General features: G+C 44.0%; 1 protein-coding gene across 16 annotated transcripts in view; it reads left to right on the top strand.

Annotated features, from left to right (window-relative positions):
- The window catches only part of GFOD1 (Gfo/Idh/MocA-like oxidoreductase domain containing 1), a 75,333-nt gene that overhangs the window by 39,037 nt on the left and 16,575 nt on the right, over window positions 1-19,721 (top strand). Inside the window, exon 1 of one of the 16 annotated variants that reach the window (XM_087763667.1) lies at window positions 1,013-1,030. The exons of the other annotated variants lie outside the window; for them this stretch is intronic. The gene's annotated coding sequence lies outside the window, so the exon portion shown is untranslated. Of the gene's footprint in view, window positions 1-1,012; window positions 1,031-19,721 lie in introns of those variants that run through there. 16 annotated transcript variants of the gene reach the window in all.

Raw genomic sequence — 19,721 nt, 5'->3', positions numbered from 1 at the left:
GGTTGTATAAAAGAGTGCTCGTCTGTTGGGGAGTTCATATCCCTGGGACATATCCCTGGTAAAGGGAGAAAATGTTTATAGCCTTCCTTTTCAGTAGGCTTCATGAATATTGGCTGCTGCCGTTTTTTTGGATGCCCATTACCAGAGACTTTTAGAGCACCCACAGCTGCAAGTGAGGTAACGGACACTGGAAATCAATCCCAAATTAAGTGCCCCAAACTAGCAGTCACCTAGTGCTCAGGCATAAAGAGATAAATGCCCAAATGGGTCACACCAGCGTTCATATCTGGCCCTGGATTCTTCTCCAACCGTGCCCAAAGGATGGGCTGATCAGGGAAGGCGCAGGAGTGTCGGCACTCTGCTCCCTTGCACTCTCCTGCATCCCCCACTCTCGTACTGGGGATCTAAGGAGGAGCATCCTTGCCTGTTCCTTGTACTGTTTGTTTATGAACCCGTTGTCCTTGGATTTGACAAATCCCTTTTTGAACCTGCTGATACTGTCTGCCTGTGGCAGACGTTACAGGTCATCACTGTGGCAACAAATTCCAGAAATTCACTACAGTCTCAGTAGAAATGTACCTTCTTTTATAAATTTTAAATGATTTCCTGCTAGTTTCAGTGAATGCCTCCCACATCTAATAATACTGAAGTTAGTGAAAAACAGCTCTATGAGTACCTTATCCGCTGTCTTCATAATTTTGTAAATCTTGATCATACCCCCTGTCAGACTTTTCCTTTTTAAGCTGAAGACCCCCCAGCCTTTTCAGTCTGCCTTGGTAAAGCAGCTCCTCTGTCCCCTTAATCATTGCCGTTGACTGTCTGTGTACCTTTTCTGTTTCCACTTTGTTCTTCTTTAAATGCAGAAACCAAAAATGCCCCCAGCACTTGGGAGGCCTGTAGGCTTCATGGAGATTGAAATTGAAGATGGAAGCAAAGCCCTGCAGAATTTACCACGCAGAAGAATCATCACAGCTGCCAGTCTGAATGTTCACTGAGCACAGAGATGGAAATACATTTATAAAGCACTGAAGTAATAACAGCAGTTTGTAATATATTTAATATTTCATACTGTAAATATGAATGGCACATTACAGAAAAACAGAGATAGGGCGGGTCGAAATAACATAGCACTACCTCACGCTTTGTGAACAAAATCGTTTAACACATGGTTCCAAGCCTGCAAGCATTTCCAGCTGTAGCGTTGCCAAGAACAATCCCATGAATTTGCAGGGACTGTTCATGGTAGTAAGCAGGATTGTTACTTCTGAACCCACGATGCTTGGGTGTGTACATACGTGTGTGCCTATATAGGCAAGGGCTTTTTTTAAGTCTTGTTGTGTTTTGCCAATGTAAATGTCAGTGCCTTAAAGAGGCAGAGTGAAGGTTGACTTAATTGTGTGGAAAGACTGCAGGCATTTCCCCTTGGTGTACAAAATTGACAGCTAGATGCAGGTGCCTTTTATGCAGCTGAAGATTAGGAATGGATCTGAAGGTCCCTGAACTTCACCATATGGGTAAGGATTTTTAAATCTTGTGATCCATTTTGTAGTGAGAATTATTTTTGCCAAGCTTTATGCCATTGTTCCCTGCAGACGGAGGGTTAACCCTGAAGGGGTGACTTCACGTAGTAAGGAGTATCGCTTTTTTGGCATTGCCCGCAGGAACAGTGAAGGAATATCCCATGTTCTTGCTGTGTGATCAGCTTCGTGTGAATTTTAACCCCTACATCCTCTGAATGTTGTTTGCATGCTTTGAACCTGGTTAGTTGTGTCCTGGTTTTGGTAGATGGTTTCTTGAAAGCCTTACAGACCATCACTCTTGCCAGAGATCAGCTGTGAAGTTTTACCCTATTGACCTACGCTCCAAGGATATTCATGTTTTTTATTGGAAGTTATAAATAATTGAGTGTATCAAGTTTGATTTACTAATTGGCAAGGAGAAAACTGAAGGAAGCATTACGTGTGAAAGGCATCACGTTACTTGTTGGCATTCTCAATCCTTTGTGTGTAGGGAGAAGTGACGGTATACATCAATATTTAGTTTGAATTTCAAAAGTTTCTATCGGGGTAACAGGAGAAGTAATTTACAGTCAACATTTTGTCCAGTAAACTTTGTCTTATGAATCTGATTTCCAGTGTTTTAAAAAGAGCAGCACATTTTCTAGGATAAATATGGTCTACTTTGGCACCTCTTTCATTCATTTTTCTGCCTTTTCCCACTTCATTATGAATGATAATCCATCCAAAAAGCTGCAATGGCTTTACTGTGCAGCTGCACTCCATGTATAAGCAGTTTGGCTGCCTTCCCAAAATGGCACATTTCAACCATGACTGTCATAAAAGCTGCTACCAAGAATTCTAACTGTACTGGTAGACTTGTGTTTGGACCAGCTTCATTATATTTCTAAGTCAGGTCATATTCAAGAATATTCCTGGCCCCTGGCTACACGGTACAGTAACACTCTGAAATTTCATCTCGTGGGACATCAGCTGTCATTTTTGAGTCACTGAGAAATGAGTTTGATGACATCTACCCAGTCCTTGGTGAAACATTTGCTCATAGGACCATCTGCCCCTTTAATAGAGTTGTCATTTCAGCATTGCTTCAATTTCTGCAGCAGCTGCCCGTTGATAATCAGTCAGATGCGGGGATGTCGCAAAGGAGAACAGCAGAGCCTGACTGCAGTGCTGTCGTTGCCTTCAGCTCGCTCGGCCCGTACATCATCTCCCCAATTAATGAAATCCCTGTTGCTCTCTCTGGCTGATCCACCCTTCAGATTTCTTCTTGAGCCGTCTCCAGCCAGAGAGGCAAGTCATGCGGTAGCTCAGACCAGATGCCTTTTTCATGGCCTCCACTTACAGTGAGCGTCTTTCCGTGCCTGCTAAGATGTGTTTTTAGCTGGGCTTGGCTAACTCAGATTAAAACATTGGCAAAGATACAGGAATTTATTGTTTCACATGGATTAGCATTTCTAAGTTTTCTTTTTAGGCTTGAGCTTGAACTGATAATCTCTGTTTATTATTAGACTTGCCAGATATCTGCCTTTCAGCTGTCCAAGTGAGCATCCTACAGAACCACTGCAAATCCGAGCTGCCTGGTTCATAGCACCCCAACAGTACTGAGCCCCACAGTGACGCCCATAGGGCATGAGGGTCTGGCGCTAATGCTGTGTGCTTTGGGACGTAGGCATCTTGTAGGCTGTTTAGCTCGAGTGAAAAACCTGCGTTTTTATAAACAGCCCCAGTGTGAGTGACTTTCAACAGTGCTTCTCTTACAGGTGTCCTCTGTTACCAGGATCAAGTATGCCAAACAGGCGTTATGAAATAATGCAAGTGTAGGAAGGGTCATTCCAATAAAAAAGCCAGAGATTAAATAATAATAAAAGCCTGAGATTTGGGAGGTGCAAATTAACTTTTCTGTCCTGCAACTGATTTTCTGCCTGCTTTATAGTGGAGGCTTGTCTCTTTAGGTGGTCTCTTTAGGCAGTCTCTGTTTAGGCATCTGGTCTAGAAGTCATGTATTTAGTCTTGACTGGTTACCAAGGCTCTTTGTAGGTGGTGGAAAGATGGCACCATCCTAAAATGTGTGCCTAAATTAGATAAGGTAAATAGCCTTTTGGCAGTGTATATTTCTGTCTGCTGAGTCCAGAGAAATCCCAGATTATTAGTTTAGACTTTGTGATGGCAGAAAGGAGCAGAAATGAATCCAGAGCTTGTAGTCTCTCTATGCCTCTTTTCACGGGCTGTACAAATCGTTAATGGTTATCTGCTGTTTTACAGGATGTTGTGGTTGGTAATGATGAAAGTGCCCAGAGATTTTATAGGTAACTAAGTTATGCAGAAGGGAAACCTGACGCTGTGTAAGCGGAGGTGACCCAAATGAAGCGACAGTGGCTTCTTTTGAGTGGGAAATAAAAAGAGAACCTTTATCCTCTTCCCAAACAGCTACCTTCATAGAATTTTTAAAATCATAAGCACATTTTGTGGCAACCTTGACTCCATTTTCTGCTCCCCTACAAGTAGAAGTCTTTTGTAGATTTCTGTATGTGTACCATCTGATCACAAATACTGTGCTTCCACCCAAGTTTGGGGAGTAAATGAATTCCCTTTTTTTTTTCCTTCTATAGTTCTTTCCCTTTTCTGATGTGAGTGTTGTCTTTGAGGACCAAGAGGATAAATTACAACAGGGATGGTCTCTTGATCCTCTGATGCGTGATTTAGGTGCAGATGGACTCTAGCTACCATTTCCTTTGATTTCTCATCTTTTTTTTTTTTTTTTCCCTCTGTTCTGTGCTGTGGTCACATGGAAGCCTCTGAGGAGCTCTGTGCACATTGTTGGGTTGCTTTGCCCAGGACTTCTGGCTGTGGCTGCTTTTTTGGTCTTTGGGTCATCTTCCAGGCAGAAAGAGGGTAGCAACTGCTTTTATGGTTGGAGCACTCGCTGTCCGCTGATAGAATAGATTGTTAGGCAAAAGTGCCGCCTGTTTTCTACCCTTTTGTGATCATAATAATCCTTCTTGTGAGAGGATCTCACACCCCGGTCTTCTAGGCTTTGTGAAAATGATACTGGCATCCTTCTGTCTTTGGGAAGTGTGGTCAAGTTCATTAGGCCAGGTATCTCCCTGGCCGGCGCTGACCACGTGAGCAGAGGGCGAGTCGCCACGTGGGACCCTGAGCGCTTGGTGTGTCCTGCACACTGGTGCGAGTCGTGAGGCTCTCGGGCTTTGTGTTTGGTCTCATTCAGCCCAGCGGGGTAGTGATGAAGACGTACCACCAGGTGTATGGTGTATGAAGGTATTGCAGCATTGGTGGATGGGTTTTGGCTATGTGGTTCATGCTACCTGACAGCCTGGAAAGGCTTCAAAAAAGTTGCAATGCATGATAAGACCTGCTTAGTTACAACTAGTTGGTTTTTACTTCTAGATCAGATTCGTGTTGGTTTAGCAGAAACTGACCCACCAGAGTGAGTTGCTACATTCATTCACACCTCTGAGGCACTGTTTGAAAACAATTTCACTGGTCTGGAGAAAAACAGTCTGTTTCTTTCGGTGTGAGACCCAGTGTGGAGCGATGAATGGATATTTGCTTGCCCTATCCTGCTCTCCTTTCATAACAAAAGTTTCGTTACAAATTTCCTGGTTGGTTGTAAAAGCCAGGCTTTTAAAAACTCAGGCTCGTGTATTTTCACAGCTCTGACCTCAAGCAGGGTAAGAGTCACGGGTAATAGGAACTACTGGAAACGTTTTCCCACTCCTTTGTGTCTGCGCTTATTGAGGAAACTGGGGAATGAAGTTAAGGCTTCAGGTGCTTTTCCATAGAAACCTGCTATGCTGGCTTTCAGTTGTGATACAAATATGTCACTTCCCACGGGGCAGTTTGCACGTTGTGCTGTCCTTGATCCCCTTAGCGCTACTGTCCACCTCACTATGAATGGGAGAGGTGACAGTTCTCATTTACTCTGAAGTTTGTTCCTGGTGGCACATCTCCACCACGTGATGAGAAGGGAAGAGCGTTTTCCCTCGTAGGTGCACATTATGCTCGGGCTGCGAAAGCTGCCTTTAAACAGGCTGACAGATGTTATGACACTGGCACAGCTGGGGTTGCTTTGAGGCTGCCTGTAGTGCATGTGACACCTTCTCCAGGTGTCTTACCATTCGAAGTTTTGCGCTTCATCTTCCTCTAGAGAACTCTTCCTTGCAAAACAAAACCCCATGGCACGCAGGCTAAGTAGGCAATCTGGTGTGTGTTGAAGAAAGCCCCATGTTTTTTAACTCATTCCCCTTTGCATCTCACTCATAAACACACGCTGATGTACATTATTAAGGGACACCTTAAAGTCCTTTATTCATTTAAGTTGTAGATTGTGACCTGGTCTGACCTCAGACAGCATGCCTGTACCACAAGTACGTTCATCTGTTCTGCTCTTAATGTGTATTTTGTTATAACAGCTCTGGGTCTTTATCTGGGGTGGGGAGCTGGTGAATGTGAACTCTGAGCCCTGAGATTTCCTCCTGTTCCTTTGACTGAATGCTTACAGGATCTTGCATTTTGGCATTTGGCCACAGATTGAAACCCTCTGTGGCCCGCCGTGACCCTGTAACTGCATAAATCAGCCCTAGAATTTGGCTTCTGATTGTCATTTTTTTCTTTTATTGTTTATTGTATTCCTAATGCAGTGATGTATAAGAAGACAAGCATTTCTGAAAGAGGATTTAGGTCAAGCTGAAAGAAATTGCTGTTAAATGTCATTGATTTTGCTTTATATAACTAGGACTCTCTTTTGAAGTCCTTCTTTAAATATTTAGTGACACTTTTTCCTCTTTAACTCAAGGGTCAGTGTCTCGTATTGGCCGATTGTGTGGGTTCCCTTGCCAGCATACAGAGGTTGCCAATTGTTTCTTTTCATCTTACCAGGCTTGGCTTTCCACCATGTCTGTAAGCGGTGTTTGAGTATCACATCCAGATGATGGTCCAGCTCCCCGCAGCTAGACACTGCTCACTGACTTCCCCTAACAAGCTTTTCTTTGCTGGCTGGGATACTGTTAAGCCCTTCTTGCGTTACTCAAGATGGGTCAGGGAAAGGCCATGTGTTAGCCTGGGTTTTGGTTTCCTGCTTACATAGCTTATCTCTTCTCTGCTCGGCACCTCGTCTGTTGACCGGCACCTCTGCAACCTGAATCAAAATCCCTTCCTGGTCAGAACAACTGCATTTTCTAGAAGGGAGTGGAACATCAGTTGTGTCCCCCCATCCTCTGTGTCATCGTTCCTCCCCCCCGCTTTACTTTTGTGTGTGTCCTGAAACGTCCACTTTATCATCACGACGCATGGTGTTTGTAATACATTGAACCTGCAAAGGTAAAGACGTGCATTGCTGAACAGCCATAGCTTTTTTAGTCATGGGCAGTTTTGATATATCCTTGAGCTGGGTTCAAACAGTTGTGTGAAAAGCAGAACTAATGAAACCTGATTTTCACTTTTTTTCCCCTATCTGGAATTATTGAACATGTAAAAAAGCCATCAGAAGTCAGCTGATCAGGCATATTGGCCTACAAACAAATGTACATAAAGTGTGATCCCATGAGCTTAGTTTCCTTACGAAATTACCCTAAAAATGATTCAGTGGCCAGTCCCATCTCACTCTGTCTTAGAAAAAATGCGGAGAATTGAACCTCTGAAGTTTTCTCATGATTAAGCTAGTTTGCAAGTTGTTTGCAAGCTGTTAAGAAATGGGAGCTTCATCCCCTCTCCTATGCTATTCTGTTAGTTTCTTTAGTCTCTGATTCATATCTTCACTGGCTAAACCTTAAGGATTTGAATGAATAAAACTTTATTTAAAAATCTGGCATATAACTGAATAACAGGTACAGAAATATTTTATCCCAAATGTTCCTGATAGGATTGGTAAGTTAAAAAACAAACAAAAAAAACCCCAAAAAACAAACAAACAAACCCCACAAAAGACCGACACCTCTCTCGCCCCAACAAAACAAACACCCACCTCTGTTACACCAGACACTGTACAGTTCAATTCCCTGTAACTTGAAACCATTTCTAGGATGAAGTATTGCCGTTGTAGACGTGTGCAGGTACAGGTTCAAGACGCTACGTCCTGTCTCCAGTTGCAACTACAGAGGTGGAACTCGGCTTCGGCAGTGGAGCTGGCCGACCTCGCTGATCCTAATGCTCCAATATGCAAAATGGCCCAGTGTAATGATTTATTATGAGATCTGGGTTTCATGTAGTTCAAATGTGCCTAGAAGCCCAGCATTGTATCAGTGATATTTAATTGTATGCCAAGGAGCTTGTATGCTTGATCTGGCTTCCAAGACAAACCAGTGTTTGAAGCACCTTCTCGTGGTGGGCAAGGCGCCTCTAGGTGTTCCTCAGGTGTCCCTGCCCACGCACTTCTCCTCTGGGCCTCTGAGAGGCATTCAGGTGGCCGAGACACAGCTGCAGTCTTTCTGTGCTCTGCTTGCCAATGCGGGGGAACAGCTCTGTCCCCTTTCTACACCCACGTACATTTGTACGCACTGAAGCGGTGAGCAAAGAAGGCTTTAGCCTGTCTTGACTGGCTGCACAGAAGCTGTGCACAACCAGAATTCATGTTTGCATGCGTCGGATTTTCTCCTTGTTGTCACTACTTTTTGATCCCACTGTGAAATGACAGTGGAGAGGGGCAAACGGGGACGAGGAGTTCTTGCGGAGGGAAGTGAAGAGAAGAAGCTGTGGGTGATTTTGTGTGGAAAATTAAATTAAGCCCTAGTGAGGCAACTGGAGCAGGGTCTTGCCCAAGGAGGAGGAAGCCAGCCCCTCCTGCTCCCCTGCCCCTGTGATGCTGGGACTCATTTTCTCCTCAAGGACATTTTGAGTGTGTTATGCAGAGGTGCTCTTCCTTGTGAGCTTCAGTGGAAATGTCAGATAAGTTGCAGTGGGTGGTTGTGACAAATGAATAGCCACAGACGAGACAGGGGCTGCCCAGCCTCGCTTTGCTAAAACTGCCTGATCCTATTGAAATGTTTTATAGGGAGACAAAGCCCAGTGCTGAGACAGGACTTAATTGCATAATTCCTTTTGGGGGAAATAAAAAGTGCTTCCGATGCAGATCCAGTCCCCTAAAGGGACTGCGATTAATGGCTGAGAAGCCTTAGCTGAACTCAGTCCATGGGACATTGTCTCTGGTCATTCAGGGAGATGGTCAAAGTTGTTTCAGTTTTAATTGGATATGGCATTCCTCTTCCCTTCCTTTCCTAACCAGTATCGGGGGTACTTGCAGACTGGCTGTGATGTTGTGTTGGTGTTTTGTGGCTGACAGAGATTTCTGGCACTCAGACCTGAGCTTCAGCCTGTGTGGAAACATTCCTGCAGCAGAGCTGTGCTAGGCTGCCCGTGCCTGACTCACTAATGTGATCACCCTTTTTTAACGTGGGTGTACCCCACGCTTCTCGTGCTGCTATATGCTAAGGTCTTTTCCAGCCAGTTATGGGAACTGGGGGTAAGTTTGTGTCCTGTTGAAGTGCTTCAGGGAAGGGTGTTGGAGGATGGTCCGATGCCTTTGCTGTTCTGGCTCAGGGGACAGTGGAGCTGAGACTAACCAATGTCACCAGCTATATGGTGTCCCACCATGTGCTTCCACACCTGAGTGAAAAGGTTTTTCTTCGTGGAGAAAGAGAGGGCTGAGACTAAAACTCCTTAGAGTATGTAATGGAGGTACCTATAGCTGCCCCCTTGGACAATCAAAGGGATGCTCCACACTCTGAAGCTTCGACATCAGGAGTAGCGGATTGCACTCGGTCCCCGCCCATCAGGGACCGGATCAGAAGGCTTTTCGTGTCGTACCTCTGGGGAGCACAAATTGCAGTGCCTCCACCTGTGCGCCTGAGCACCTCTGTATAAAGTTGGCTGGGGGCAAGCAGAACACAGTCCTTGCAGAGATCTCTCCTGTAACCACAGTCAATAAAAATGATTTTTTCTAAGTGCATTTGGGATACGTTGAGGCAGGAGCCACCAACGTTGTCTGGTACTGTAGAGAAAGCAGTAACATTCTTCTTAGGTACTATTTGGGCTGGAGGGAATAAACTGGTTACATCTAGCAAGTAGAAAAGAAACCTGAAAGATACTGCGTTTTCATACAGTTAGATTGAGGAGAATGGGACAGCAGAGCTCTGTGCTCTTTGTTTCTGCAGCCACCCTCTGTCCTCTAAATGAGATCCCCTCCAAAAACCCAGTGCTTGGCAGAACAGCATAAACAAGTGAATAAAAATCAGGTAACTCTCAAATTTTGCTAAGCTAAGGTAGCAACAATGTGGCTGTTTACATATCTGTATGGGAGTAGTCATTAATCAGACTGTGCCTGAGGTTCGTTTGTTTCCTCCTAGGAAGGGCTGTTCTCACACCAATAATTGCTTCTGTATGAGAGCTGGAGGTGCGCTGCTCTGTCCTTGTCACTGGGAAAGGATGTGCTGGAAAGCTAAGCCTGTGGTAGATACTTGCTGTGAATGACGGGTCTTGCTTGCCTCCTTTTAGCTTTTTTTCAGTGATGAGTGAAATTAGTGAAATTTTTGGGAGAAAAAAATCCTGCTTAAGCCACAGGTTGTATTAAATTAAACTTTTCCTTTCCTCTAGTAGATCCTGTCTTCACTTTCTATATTCTGTGTAATATTGTCACCTTTTTCCTGGCTTTGTACAATAATGCCAGAAGTCAGAGAACCAGCTTCTTTCTTGCCTTCTTCCCTTCTCTGAAATGGATGTTTCGTTGCCTACCCTCAAATTTTCCTGTGCAACTGACTCAACTAGGGACCAGATGTGGATGAATGAAGACATGTTGCAGCCCAGTATTTCGTCTGGATGTGTTCATTGCTTGTTGTGCTTTGGAGGGTTATTTGCATGGCAACAAAAACCCTTCAGTAATGCAGTGAACACGCACACTGGGAACGTTTGCTTTCTGTAAATGAAGGGATGCATCAGAGCCTTTTCTGAAATAGAAGCAGAAGAGCAAGAGATGAGCTGGAATTGGCATCGCTTCCCCTCAGCAGAATATTGTGACCAGGTGACCAGATTTCTGTGTTTTGTCAATTCTCACTGTGGAAGGGACAATTTTAGATGAGCCAAACCAACGATGACAACAACAGAAGCTCCAAACCATACAGTTGGAGAACAAAATATTCTCTGTAGACTTAGGAGGGCCAGTTTTGTTGAGAACAAACAACACAAATTTTTTCCAAAGGATAGCCCAACTGGATGTGACTCAGAAGGGAACCATCCAAATTTCTGTGAAGCCCAGCTTCTTTTCAGTGTCACAGAGCCAACTGAAACCTGCTGTATTGTAAAAACGCTGGCATCAGCACAGGCATGTACTTTGTTCACCCTCGAGTATTGTAGCATTAAAAATAGTTTTATTAAAGGGAAGCCACACCTATAGCTTAACAGTAAAGTTAAGGCTTGTCCAAGCTGAAGAAATTCGCGTTGCTGTGATGACATCCTATAGAACTGGAAAGCTCCTCTGTTAAATGTTCTGCTGTAGTGCAAAACGGAGCTTGCAGCAGAGATGCTGTTCCAGCATGTTGCCACATTTTATGTCCTGTCAGACCTCAAGGACAAATACAAGCTGCACAGCTGAGAAAAAGCATTTTTGAAACTAAACACATTTGCAGTGAACAAAAACTCACTTAAGGAATCTAAATATCCAGGCAGCATACAAAATGCGTGCAGTATTTTTTGCAGCACGTGCAAGAAATCCCTAAAGGTCAAGCAGCCTGTTGTCTCCTGGTACTCTGAGCTTCTGGAGATGTAAGCAGCTTGCTACAGCCTCTGCTGTAGCATCCCCCAACCCTAGCAGCAGGACAGTTTCTGTGTTCAGATCCACCAAGTCATGTCTCTTCCAAGGTAGCAGTGCAGACGATGCAAGCAGCACTCGGTACACAGATAGTGCTGTGCAAAGGTACACTGGCTGCATTTTCCTGTGGCAAAGGATCTTCTATGTACTGTATCTGACCTTGCCCATACATTCTTGGATCATCTTTAAGAAAATGGGAGACCTATGTGCAGATACTTGGTCAAAGAAGGGGAGGGAAGGAATATTTACATACTGTTTTGCATTGATGTGTCATTGGAAGGTAAGGATGCGTTCAGTAAAATAGCTCTGGCGTCCGTGTCCTGGAAAACTAACTTTGACTTGTTTGGATGCTTCCCTTGGCTTCTGCCTTGGGGGCAAAGCCAGCTATTGCAATGTCCCTGACAGAAACGTACAAGTTTGTGGGGCAATGCAGTGTTTGGTAGGACATGCTTACTGCTGCAATAGAAATGCCTCTTCAGTGCATGCTACTACTTGTACAAAGTTCGCTTGTAGGCTGATAAACCTGGGAAACCAAAATCCTCAGGGTCAGGACAGCTTATGTGGTGCAGGATACAGCAGCGTGAGCGCTCAGTGTGTACCTTGAGCCTGGGGCTGGCTGCTGGGTGCTGCTTTCACCCCGACCATCCTGCTGGGAGGGCCCTGAGGGGAGTCACTGGTCTTGTCAAGAGTGGTTTTCACGACAGCGATGCTTCACGACTGGCATCTGGAGGCAGGGAGAGCCTCTCTTTTCACCCAGCCACCATGCTTTTGGCAGGCGTAACATTGCGCAGTCGGCCATTACTGAGCCGAATTTGGGCTTGGAGGGGAAACGCGTTACTGCAGCGGCTCCCCTGAGCAGCCGAGTGCCCTGCAGCGCTGCCTTCGGACCAGGTTTACCTCTCGAGAAACCACAAATAGTTGTTTTGGCATCTCCCTCTTGGTGCACTGAGTCACAGGGGTGAGCTGCTGCTGGCAGTGAGTTGCCTGCAGAGAAATCAGCCTCTCCGGTGTTTGGCACTCTGTTAATTTCTAGTTAGGTGGGGTGAATATTAACCGTTAGCTGGAAACAGAAGAATAAAAGGTACATTGCAAATAATCTCTTGCACCCAGTGCCTAGCCCTCCAGAGGACTGCACAACCGACTGGCGTCGCTCCACATGGGCCTGTTGCTGCTGATGGGTATAACCATGGCTAGGTGGTGTTTCTGCCATGTTTTTAGGGACTTTTTGTCTCAGGACCCTCCCCACTTCTCTCTGCAGGCTGGTGTACAGTAAAATAGCCAGGGATGAATCTAGCCTAAAGCTGGTATTTCCCCCTGCCTGCATGGCATCCACAGTTAAGTGTGTGAAGGCAGGAGAACAAGAACCCGGTGGTTTTGCTACGTGCAAAATCTCTGGGAAATCTCTGCCCTTAAGCAGTTAGATAACACTCCTATCGATGCACAAGACCCGACTGGCACCCTTGTCAAGAGGGTCCTCTCTGATGGCCCGCAACCTTGTGCTCCTCAGCTGGAGTGCAGAGCAAAGCTCTTGTCTAAATCCACCCACACGCAATCACATTTGGGTTTCTAAACAGAAACTTCATCCAGACTGAAGCACATCCCCAGCAATACAGACCTCCCAAGGAACTGTCTGTCAAACCTGCATGGAAATTAGTCCTGGTGTAAGATGTGGGACATGATGTTTTACATACAGTGTTGCAGTGGTATGGCTTCTAATGTGGCTGGTTATGCTGGAATGAAGATGACCTATAGAAATAAGCCAAGCCACTATGAAGTACTTTTTATCAGTGAAACCATATGTGTGCTTGGGGGTGGGGATGATATGTTTTTTATTGCATCATTATGAAATAATAATGAACTGTGTGTAGACATGGCCTAAAAAAAAATGAAGAATCCCAGGTTAGCTTTCTGTCTGTACTTACTGAACTATCTTTTGGGTTATTAAAACCCTGGGCTATATTAAATGATTTTAAAGATACAAGCTTGTTGTTATGAAGCCACTTGAGATATTGTACAATGTGACTGCAGAGCTATGCAAATTGGAGTAATTTCCATTTGACATATGCACTGTAATTATTGAAAGCTTTTTTCCAAATTTATTTTTTATGTCTGCTGTAGTTAATTCACAATCTCCTTTTAACATTGGCAATTATAATTATTTGCCAAGAGCAAATCCTTGCTAACAAAAATCCAGTTTTCTTTAGCCTGCAGCTTTTCTTTTGATTTCATGATGAGGTGCTGTTAATCAGAGGAACCAGTGCTGGCCTCTGAGTATCCAGCAGGGCAGAAAAACACTGCAGTCAGAAAAAGAAATGCAGTTAATTAGCCTAAGCTTCTTTCTAGCATCCCAACCCTGGGCCTCCTGAGTTGCCATGTTTGAGTGGAGAGGTGCTCTGTGCGAAGATCGATCAGAGTTAGCATCTCAATAAGACTTACAGTGAAAACTGTCTGTGCCCACCGTGAGGTTTCTCCTTGCTCATTCTTCTTCTGTAGGGGCTACAGGTAGGAAATAGCATGTACTTGGGGAAAACAGTGTTATTAGGTTGAAAAAATATTTCTAGAGCTGTTTTGCATAGGAATCCAAGCCAAATCTGTGACTGAAAAATGCAGTAGTTGGGGGGCTTTAGGCTTCTAGCTGCGTATTGTCATTCAGAAATAAAGTGATTCTTATTCACTTGAAAATACCTCGTCCTTTCTGCCCTCCTTTTCCTTGGAGATCAGTGTGTTATGCAGCTTCTGAAAGGAAACATAAGTGCAAGTGCTTTCTAAGAATTACTGACCTACTTTACAGGTATTTTATTCTTCATTGAATCAGATACATACCTGCAAGAGTGTAGAGGGATAAAAATTTTATTTCTTCCGCTCACTGCAGCACAGGTCAAGTGCAGGAGAGCTCTCCCCTTTAAGTTTCTACCCCTGGAATATTACTTGAAGTTCTGGGGCTTCAGAGGGATGAGGTCAGAACATAACCTTGCAGCAAGCTCAGAGCAGTGTAAGCTATGGCAACCGGGGCTGCACTTCTCCCGTAGCAGAAGGTCTGTCTGAAGATGGCACAGCGAGAGGAACTACCCACGTTGACATGTCTTTCCAGCCCAGGTATCCAGCATGCACACGGTAAAACAAAGGCCGTTGCGAACAGGGGCTCGTTTTCCATTGTGTGCTTGTGGAGCATCTAGCACAAGAGGGTCCTGGGATTGCAATACAGATGCATCAAACCTGGGCATTGAGGTTGATGAAGAACATGTCAAGTTGGGCTACCATAATTGACTAGATCCAGCCTATTGAACATAATGAGGAAATGTTCCAGTGTTGACGTGTTTTCTGGCAGATTTTCAGTGATGGGGAAGAGTTCCCAGTCTCCATTAGAGCATGCTGTGGAAAAGCATAGTGAAATATGGCTTCAGCTGCTACTGTAGTGTAGCTGTGCCTTGTCCAGTGCACACTTACCCAGCGTGAGCATGAATGGCATTTTCCAAGAAACCCTTTCGGGAGGATTAGTCTGGGGATTGACTGCAGACAGGGCAATCTGGCATCCAGGCAGATTGCTCCCGATGAGTTATTGCTAGCTGAGTCAGCTGGTTGGGCTGCCGCTGAGTCCTTGGCTCTTGTGTAAGCTCTGCAGTCTGGGGAGTAATTAATCAAGCATCCATCTTTCTTATGGACCCAAGGTTGGAGCCAGGGAAGCACGATGTCAGTGTCTCATATAGTTAGAATTGCTGATTCACTTTGATCCATCCTTGCTGCTGCTTTTCTGAACGGGTTTATGGCTCCTCTTTAGCAGCACTTAGCTCTCTCTGACAAGAATAAAATATTAACCAGGAAAGTATACTAATTCAAAGGCTACTACCTTTTTTGAGGGGGCTTTACATCTATTTAGAAGTTTCTCAGAGAACCTGAGAATTAGGAAGTAGTGTTGGCTGAAAAGTGAACGAAAGTGCAGTTAGTTTAAACCACAGCTTGCTTGTCATCTATTCACTGTTGTTCCATTGACCGTATTGCTCAAAGAGCCAAACCAATGGCCAGTGTGACTACTTTCATTAATGGCATTAGAGCTGAGGTAAATTTGACCCGAAGCTTACTAAGGCATGATGCCAATTCCCCTGAAAACTCCATTATCAAAATTCTCATTGACTTCAAAATGGGAGTGGGCCTGGACTGAAGGAACCAGACCCAGTAATGGCTAGGGTAGAGCTGTGCTACTCAACACTGATGCGGAGAGGTGGGGTCTTCTATGAGCACGTATTTTGGCTTGATAGTGTCCCAACAAAGGGTTTTCATTATGATCAGCATTTTAATTAAACTGGCTTGATTTTTCTTATACCTTATTTTCTTCACCTGTGTGTTCTGTGGTCCTGATCCTTGCTGTTCTTGGCAAGATGTAAAAACCACCACTGATCTGAGCAGAGGACTTAGGCTGTGAAGTGGAAATGGGAAGCCATGAAGAATCAAGGCATGGTCTCATCCATAAATAGTCTTCGGCAAACTTTGATGACCTAGGAGAAATACCGTCTCTCAAACTGACTGTTGTGTATATGCTTTTGTAGTCTCCCAGATCCTAGTGAAAGAGCACACAGTGAAAGAAATGTCACTGATCACCTCCACCTGCCACATACATGTATTTAGGTATGTGAAAGGGACTCTCTCACATTCCTTTCTCTGCACATGTGTGCATCTGTATATGCTTATATACTGAAGTTAAAAGCATGTGTGTGGGGTGCAGTTTTCAAATGCATCCAGTTATGTTAGTGCATCCCAGTCCATAGCTGGGTGCTTTGGTGTCCGTAGTCAGTACAGTATTTGGGAAGGTGAGTAATGATTTTAACCACTCGAATCAGAAAATTAGGTCAAATGCATGCTCCATTCATCCAGCACTGCAGGGCTGACACATATTTTCTTCAGCACAGAGATCCTTCAAACTTCACTGGGCAGGAAAAGAAATAGAAATGCTCCAGCTGAAAATATTGCAGAGAAAAAAGGTTAGGAAAAATGTTTGGAGCAGAGTCTGGGTTAAGTAGGTAGCAAAGCTGATGCTTCATGTAATCATCACGTAGAAAGGATCATACTAGAAACTGCAGTGCATCTCACACAAACAGATAATATCGCTCAATGTTTACTGAAGAAAAACAATCCTGAAACATAAAGTGCAGGGAGAGTACAGGGTTTGCTGCTCTGCACAGTGATGCCATGTGAGATACAGACAGGGATCTGACACTGCAACTTGCAGGGTTGGGTTTTTTTAACACTTGGATTTCCTGTCACTTTCCCTGTCACTTGGCTAGCGAGATGTAATTTTTCGATGTTCATAAAGCTTCATGAATCCTGTACAAATCTGCCAACATAATGGCAGCATTAATTACTCACTGGCATTAGTCTGATGTTTATCTTTTGTCAGTTTTTTATTTAGTACCCGATTACAACTTGCATGTTTCAAGGGGAGCAGAAAGGGTAGGCAAGAGAAACATAAAGAAAATTAACTCTAATTATTAGCCATAAATTTATCTGACTCAGTAAGCGTAAACAATTCTGTGATGGAAAGGCAAGCCGAAAGAAAATTGAACTGCCTGATTTCCTAATCCTCCCAAAGCCTTTACAACAGCTGGGCATTTAGTTGTTGTCAGCTAACACAAAAAGAAACATATTTAAATACAGATAATAATGCCTCAGGAGAATAGAGATCGACCATAGGGTGTGATTGCCCTGTGATTTCATTACTGTGAAAAAGAAAGGTATTATAATATACTGGACTGATGGCGTGCATTTTGCTCTAGAAGTTGAATAGAGGGATCAAGAGTAATTGGAACAAATAAAGGCCCAAATACAGAGGTTTTCACCGAGTTTTTTATTTAGTCCTAAGACAATTAAAATCCCATTGAAATTAATGAGTGTTTGCTTGAATGAGGTCTAAGTAGAATGGTTTTCTTTTCTCAGTTTATCTGAGGACATAGTGGGAGTCCTTTGATTTTTTTCTTGCACGGGGAAGGACTCAGCAGGGATGTGGCCCTACAGTTTTGATGAGGATTTGAAGATATAAAAATTGAACAGAAATTTGGGAAAGCCAGCCTGGTTTGTCCCATACGCTTTTCCCCAAGCGCGTATGAGAGCATGGAAAGCATCCAAGTAGGGCTGAGGGAATGTAAGTCTGAGCATGTTTCAGATGCCTGAACAGATAATCTCAAACTGGGACCCCTGAAGCACTTCCTTGTGGTGTGCAAGTAGCTGGTTTGTCAGGGTGTATTTGTACCTTCTCTTGATTTCCCAGCAGTTAAAGTTTTTTATATAGTTAAAAATATACTAGAAGTGCTTCATTTATTTCAGTCTCCAGTGTTGTTATTTGCATAAGCGCCTGCAGAGGAGTGATCAGAATGACATGCCAGGTGGGCTGTAAACCAAGCATCAGACTCTAGGCCATGTTAGGAAAGGGCTAGAGCATTTTGCTTTGCCTTGCAAAGTGTGCTGGCATACGTAATAACACAAGACTTAGTTGCTTTCCTTGCTTTCAAGCACATTGCCTATGGATTCAGTGATGCAGATGCTTTATACTCCCAAATCAAAGGCCACAACTAGCCGAACTGACAGATAAGCAATCAAAAAGTCCTATGGACTTATTCGAAAAGTTACCTTCAAGTCAGCACATTGTCAAAATCATATGGATACATATAGTCTTTGCAGAAGAGGTTGTATATCATAGAATATCTTAAGTTGGAAAGGACCCATAAGGATCATCGAGTCCAACTCCCTGCTCCTCGCAGGACTACCTAAAACTTTATGAAGCAACCCTGAGTCCAACGTCAAGCACAAAAGGACTGCATCTGTTTCAAAGTGCCTTGAATGCTGCTACAGCAGCATTTATACCTACAGCTGCAGTAATGTATGCACAGACATGGCCCCAGTGCATAACCCTAATGACTACCTCCGTGCAAATAAAAGTTAGCGCCAATATTAATATGTAATGAAAATTGATATCATCATTACAATCTTCTCTCATCCTGATGAACTCTCCTGGTTCTGCTTAGATGGCACCTATTTACCTGCAGGCATCGTTATAATCTCTTGGAGTCAGTAGGGGTATTTTCCCAGCCTAAGCACTACACCTCAGCAACTATCTACAAAGAACGCAGCATCTCTTTTTTTATTTCAAGACAAACCAGTCTTTCAGTTTCCTAGAACGGTTTTGCAGACGGCTAACCCAGCTGAAATAATTTCTGTAAGCTCACAGCTCATATTAATCTGCTTCTCATTGAGGCTGCCTGCAGCTCTCACGCTGTTTGCGTGAGCTGCGCGTGTCTCGTTAGCTGGGTGACACCTAAGCTGTCGATGAAGATGCTGTTCCTATGTCACTGGCAGCAGGGTGTCTTTGCAGGGTTTCTTTTCATCGTGCAGGTAGTCACTTGAGTGAACTTTGGTTTAGCCTATGGTTACAGGGCAGCCAAGGCAGAGGCAGTCGCAAACAGCTTTTTTTCTGTGTATTTGAATGTTTAGGTATTTGTTTTCAAAGCAGTTGTGTGGAGAAGAGGTTACATCAGTGAGGATAAACCAGCCTAAAAACTGGAATCACAGTGTGGCACACCAGGGCCAGAAGTCGGTGCGTGAACTGAGACCCTCACTTTGGTGGTGGTGGTGTGTACAGTTTGGGTATGTCCATGTTTACTGTATAGAATTTTTCACCTAATATTTGTGAAGTGTGCCTCATCCCAGTTGACTATAAAACCTAACAGTGCATGTGTTCTTTTACTTCATAGTATTTTGATGCAGAGGAAGAGATGGAGGTTTGTAAGATCTGTATAAGCCAGTGATTTGCTGTGGCCAAATGAGCTGTTGCTCGTCAGCAGGGCGGTGTATTACTCCCTGCGTGCATTCGCCGTCTGTTTCAGTTGCGAAGGAAAATATGTTCCTTCAGTCACTGTTATTTTCCTTCACACTTACAGCAGCCTAGGAATACACACATGCCCTGTTAATATGAATCAGTTCGTGAGCTATGACTCATTATGCTATAGTAACTTGATTTTTCGCAACAGCTATACATATCTGTGATTAACAAGGATTGCCTTGGCCAATGTTAGAGCTGTGACTAATGCCAGTCTTGTTAGGTATTCATCATCCAGATTTATCTCCTTGTCAAAAGTTTTGTTAAATAAGGTTTCCTCAAAGAAACATTGTCTTGCCATCAGTTTTCCCCTGGCAGATGTATTGATTGAGCTAAATGCGTTTTTCATGCCACTCAAGGAACCGAGTGACAGATCGTGCACTGAATATGATAAATATAACCATTGTTCTTATTGCTACTATAATTATTACTGTATCGCAATATCAACGGCAGAATTATCTCACGATAGCAGACACCCCTCTATATACTAATAAAAAATGTTTCTCCTGTGTGAAAAGGTTTTCGA

This window comes from Nipponia nippon, unplaced genomic scaffold (assembly GCF_047370975.1).
Source record: "Nipponia nippon isolate SJK-2023a ecotype South Korea unplaced genomic scaffold, ASM4737097v1 scaffold_1, whole genome shotgun sequence".
Classification (NCBI taxonomy): Eukaryota; Metazoa; Chordata; class Aves; order Pelecaniformes; family Threskiornithidae; genus Nipponia; species Nipponia nippon.
The sequence above is the reverse complement of the archived record's forward strand: the minus strand, read 5'-3'. Positions and strand labels throughout refer to the sequence as shown.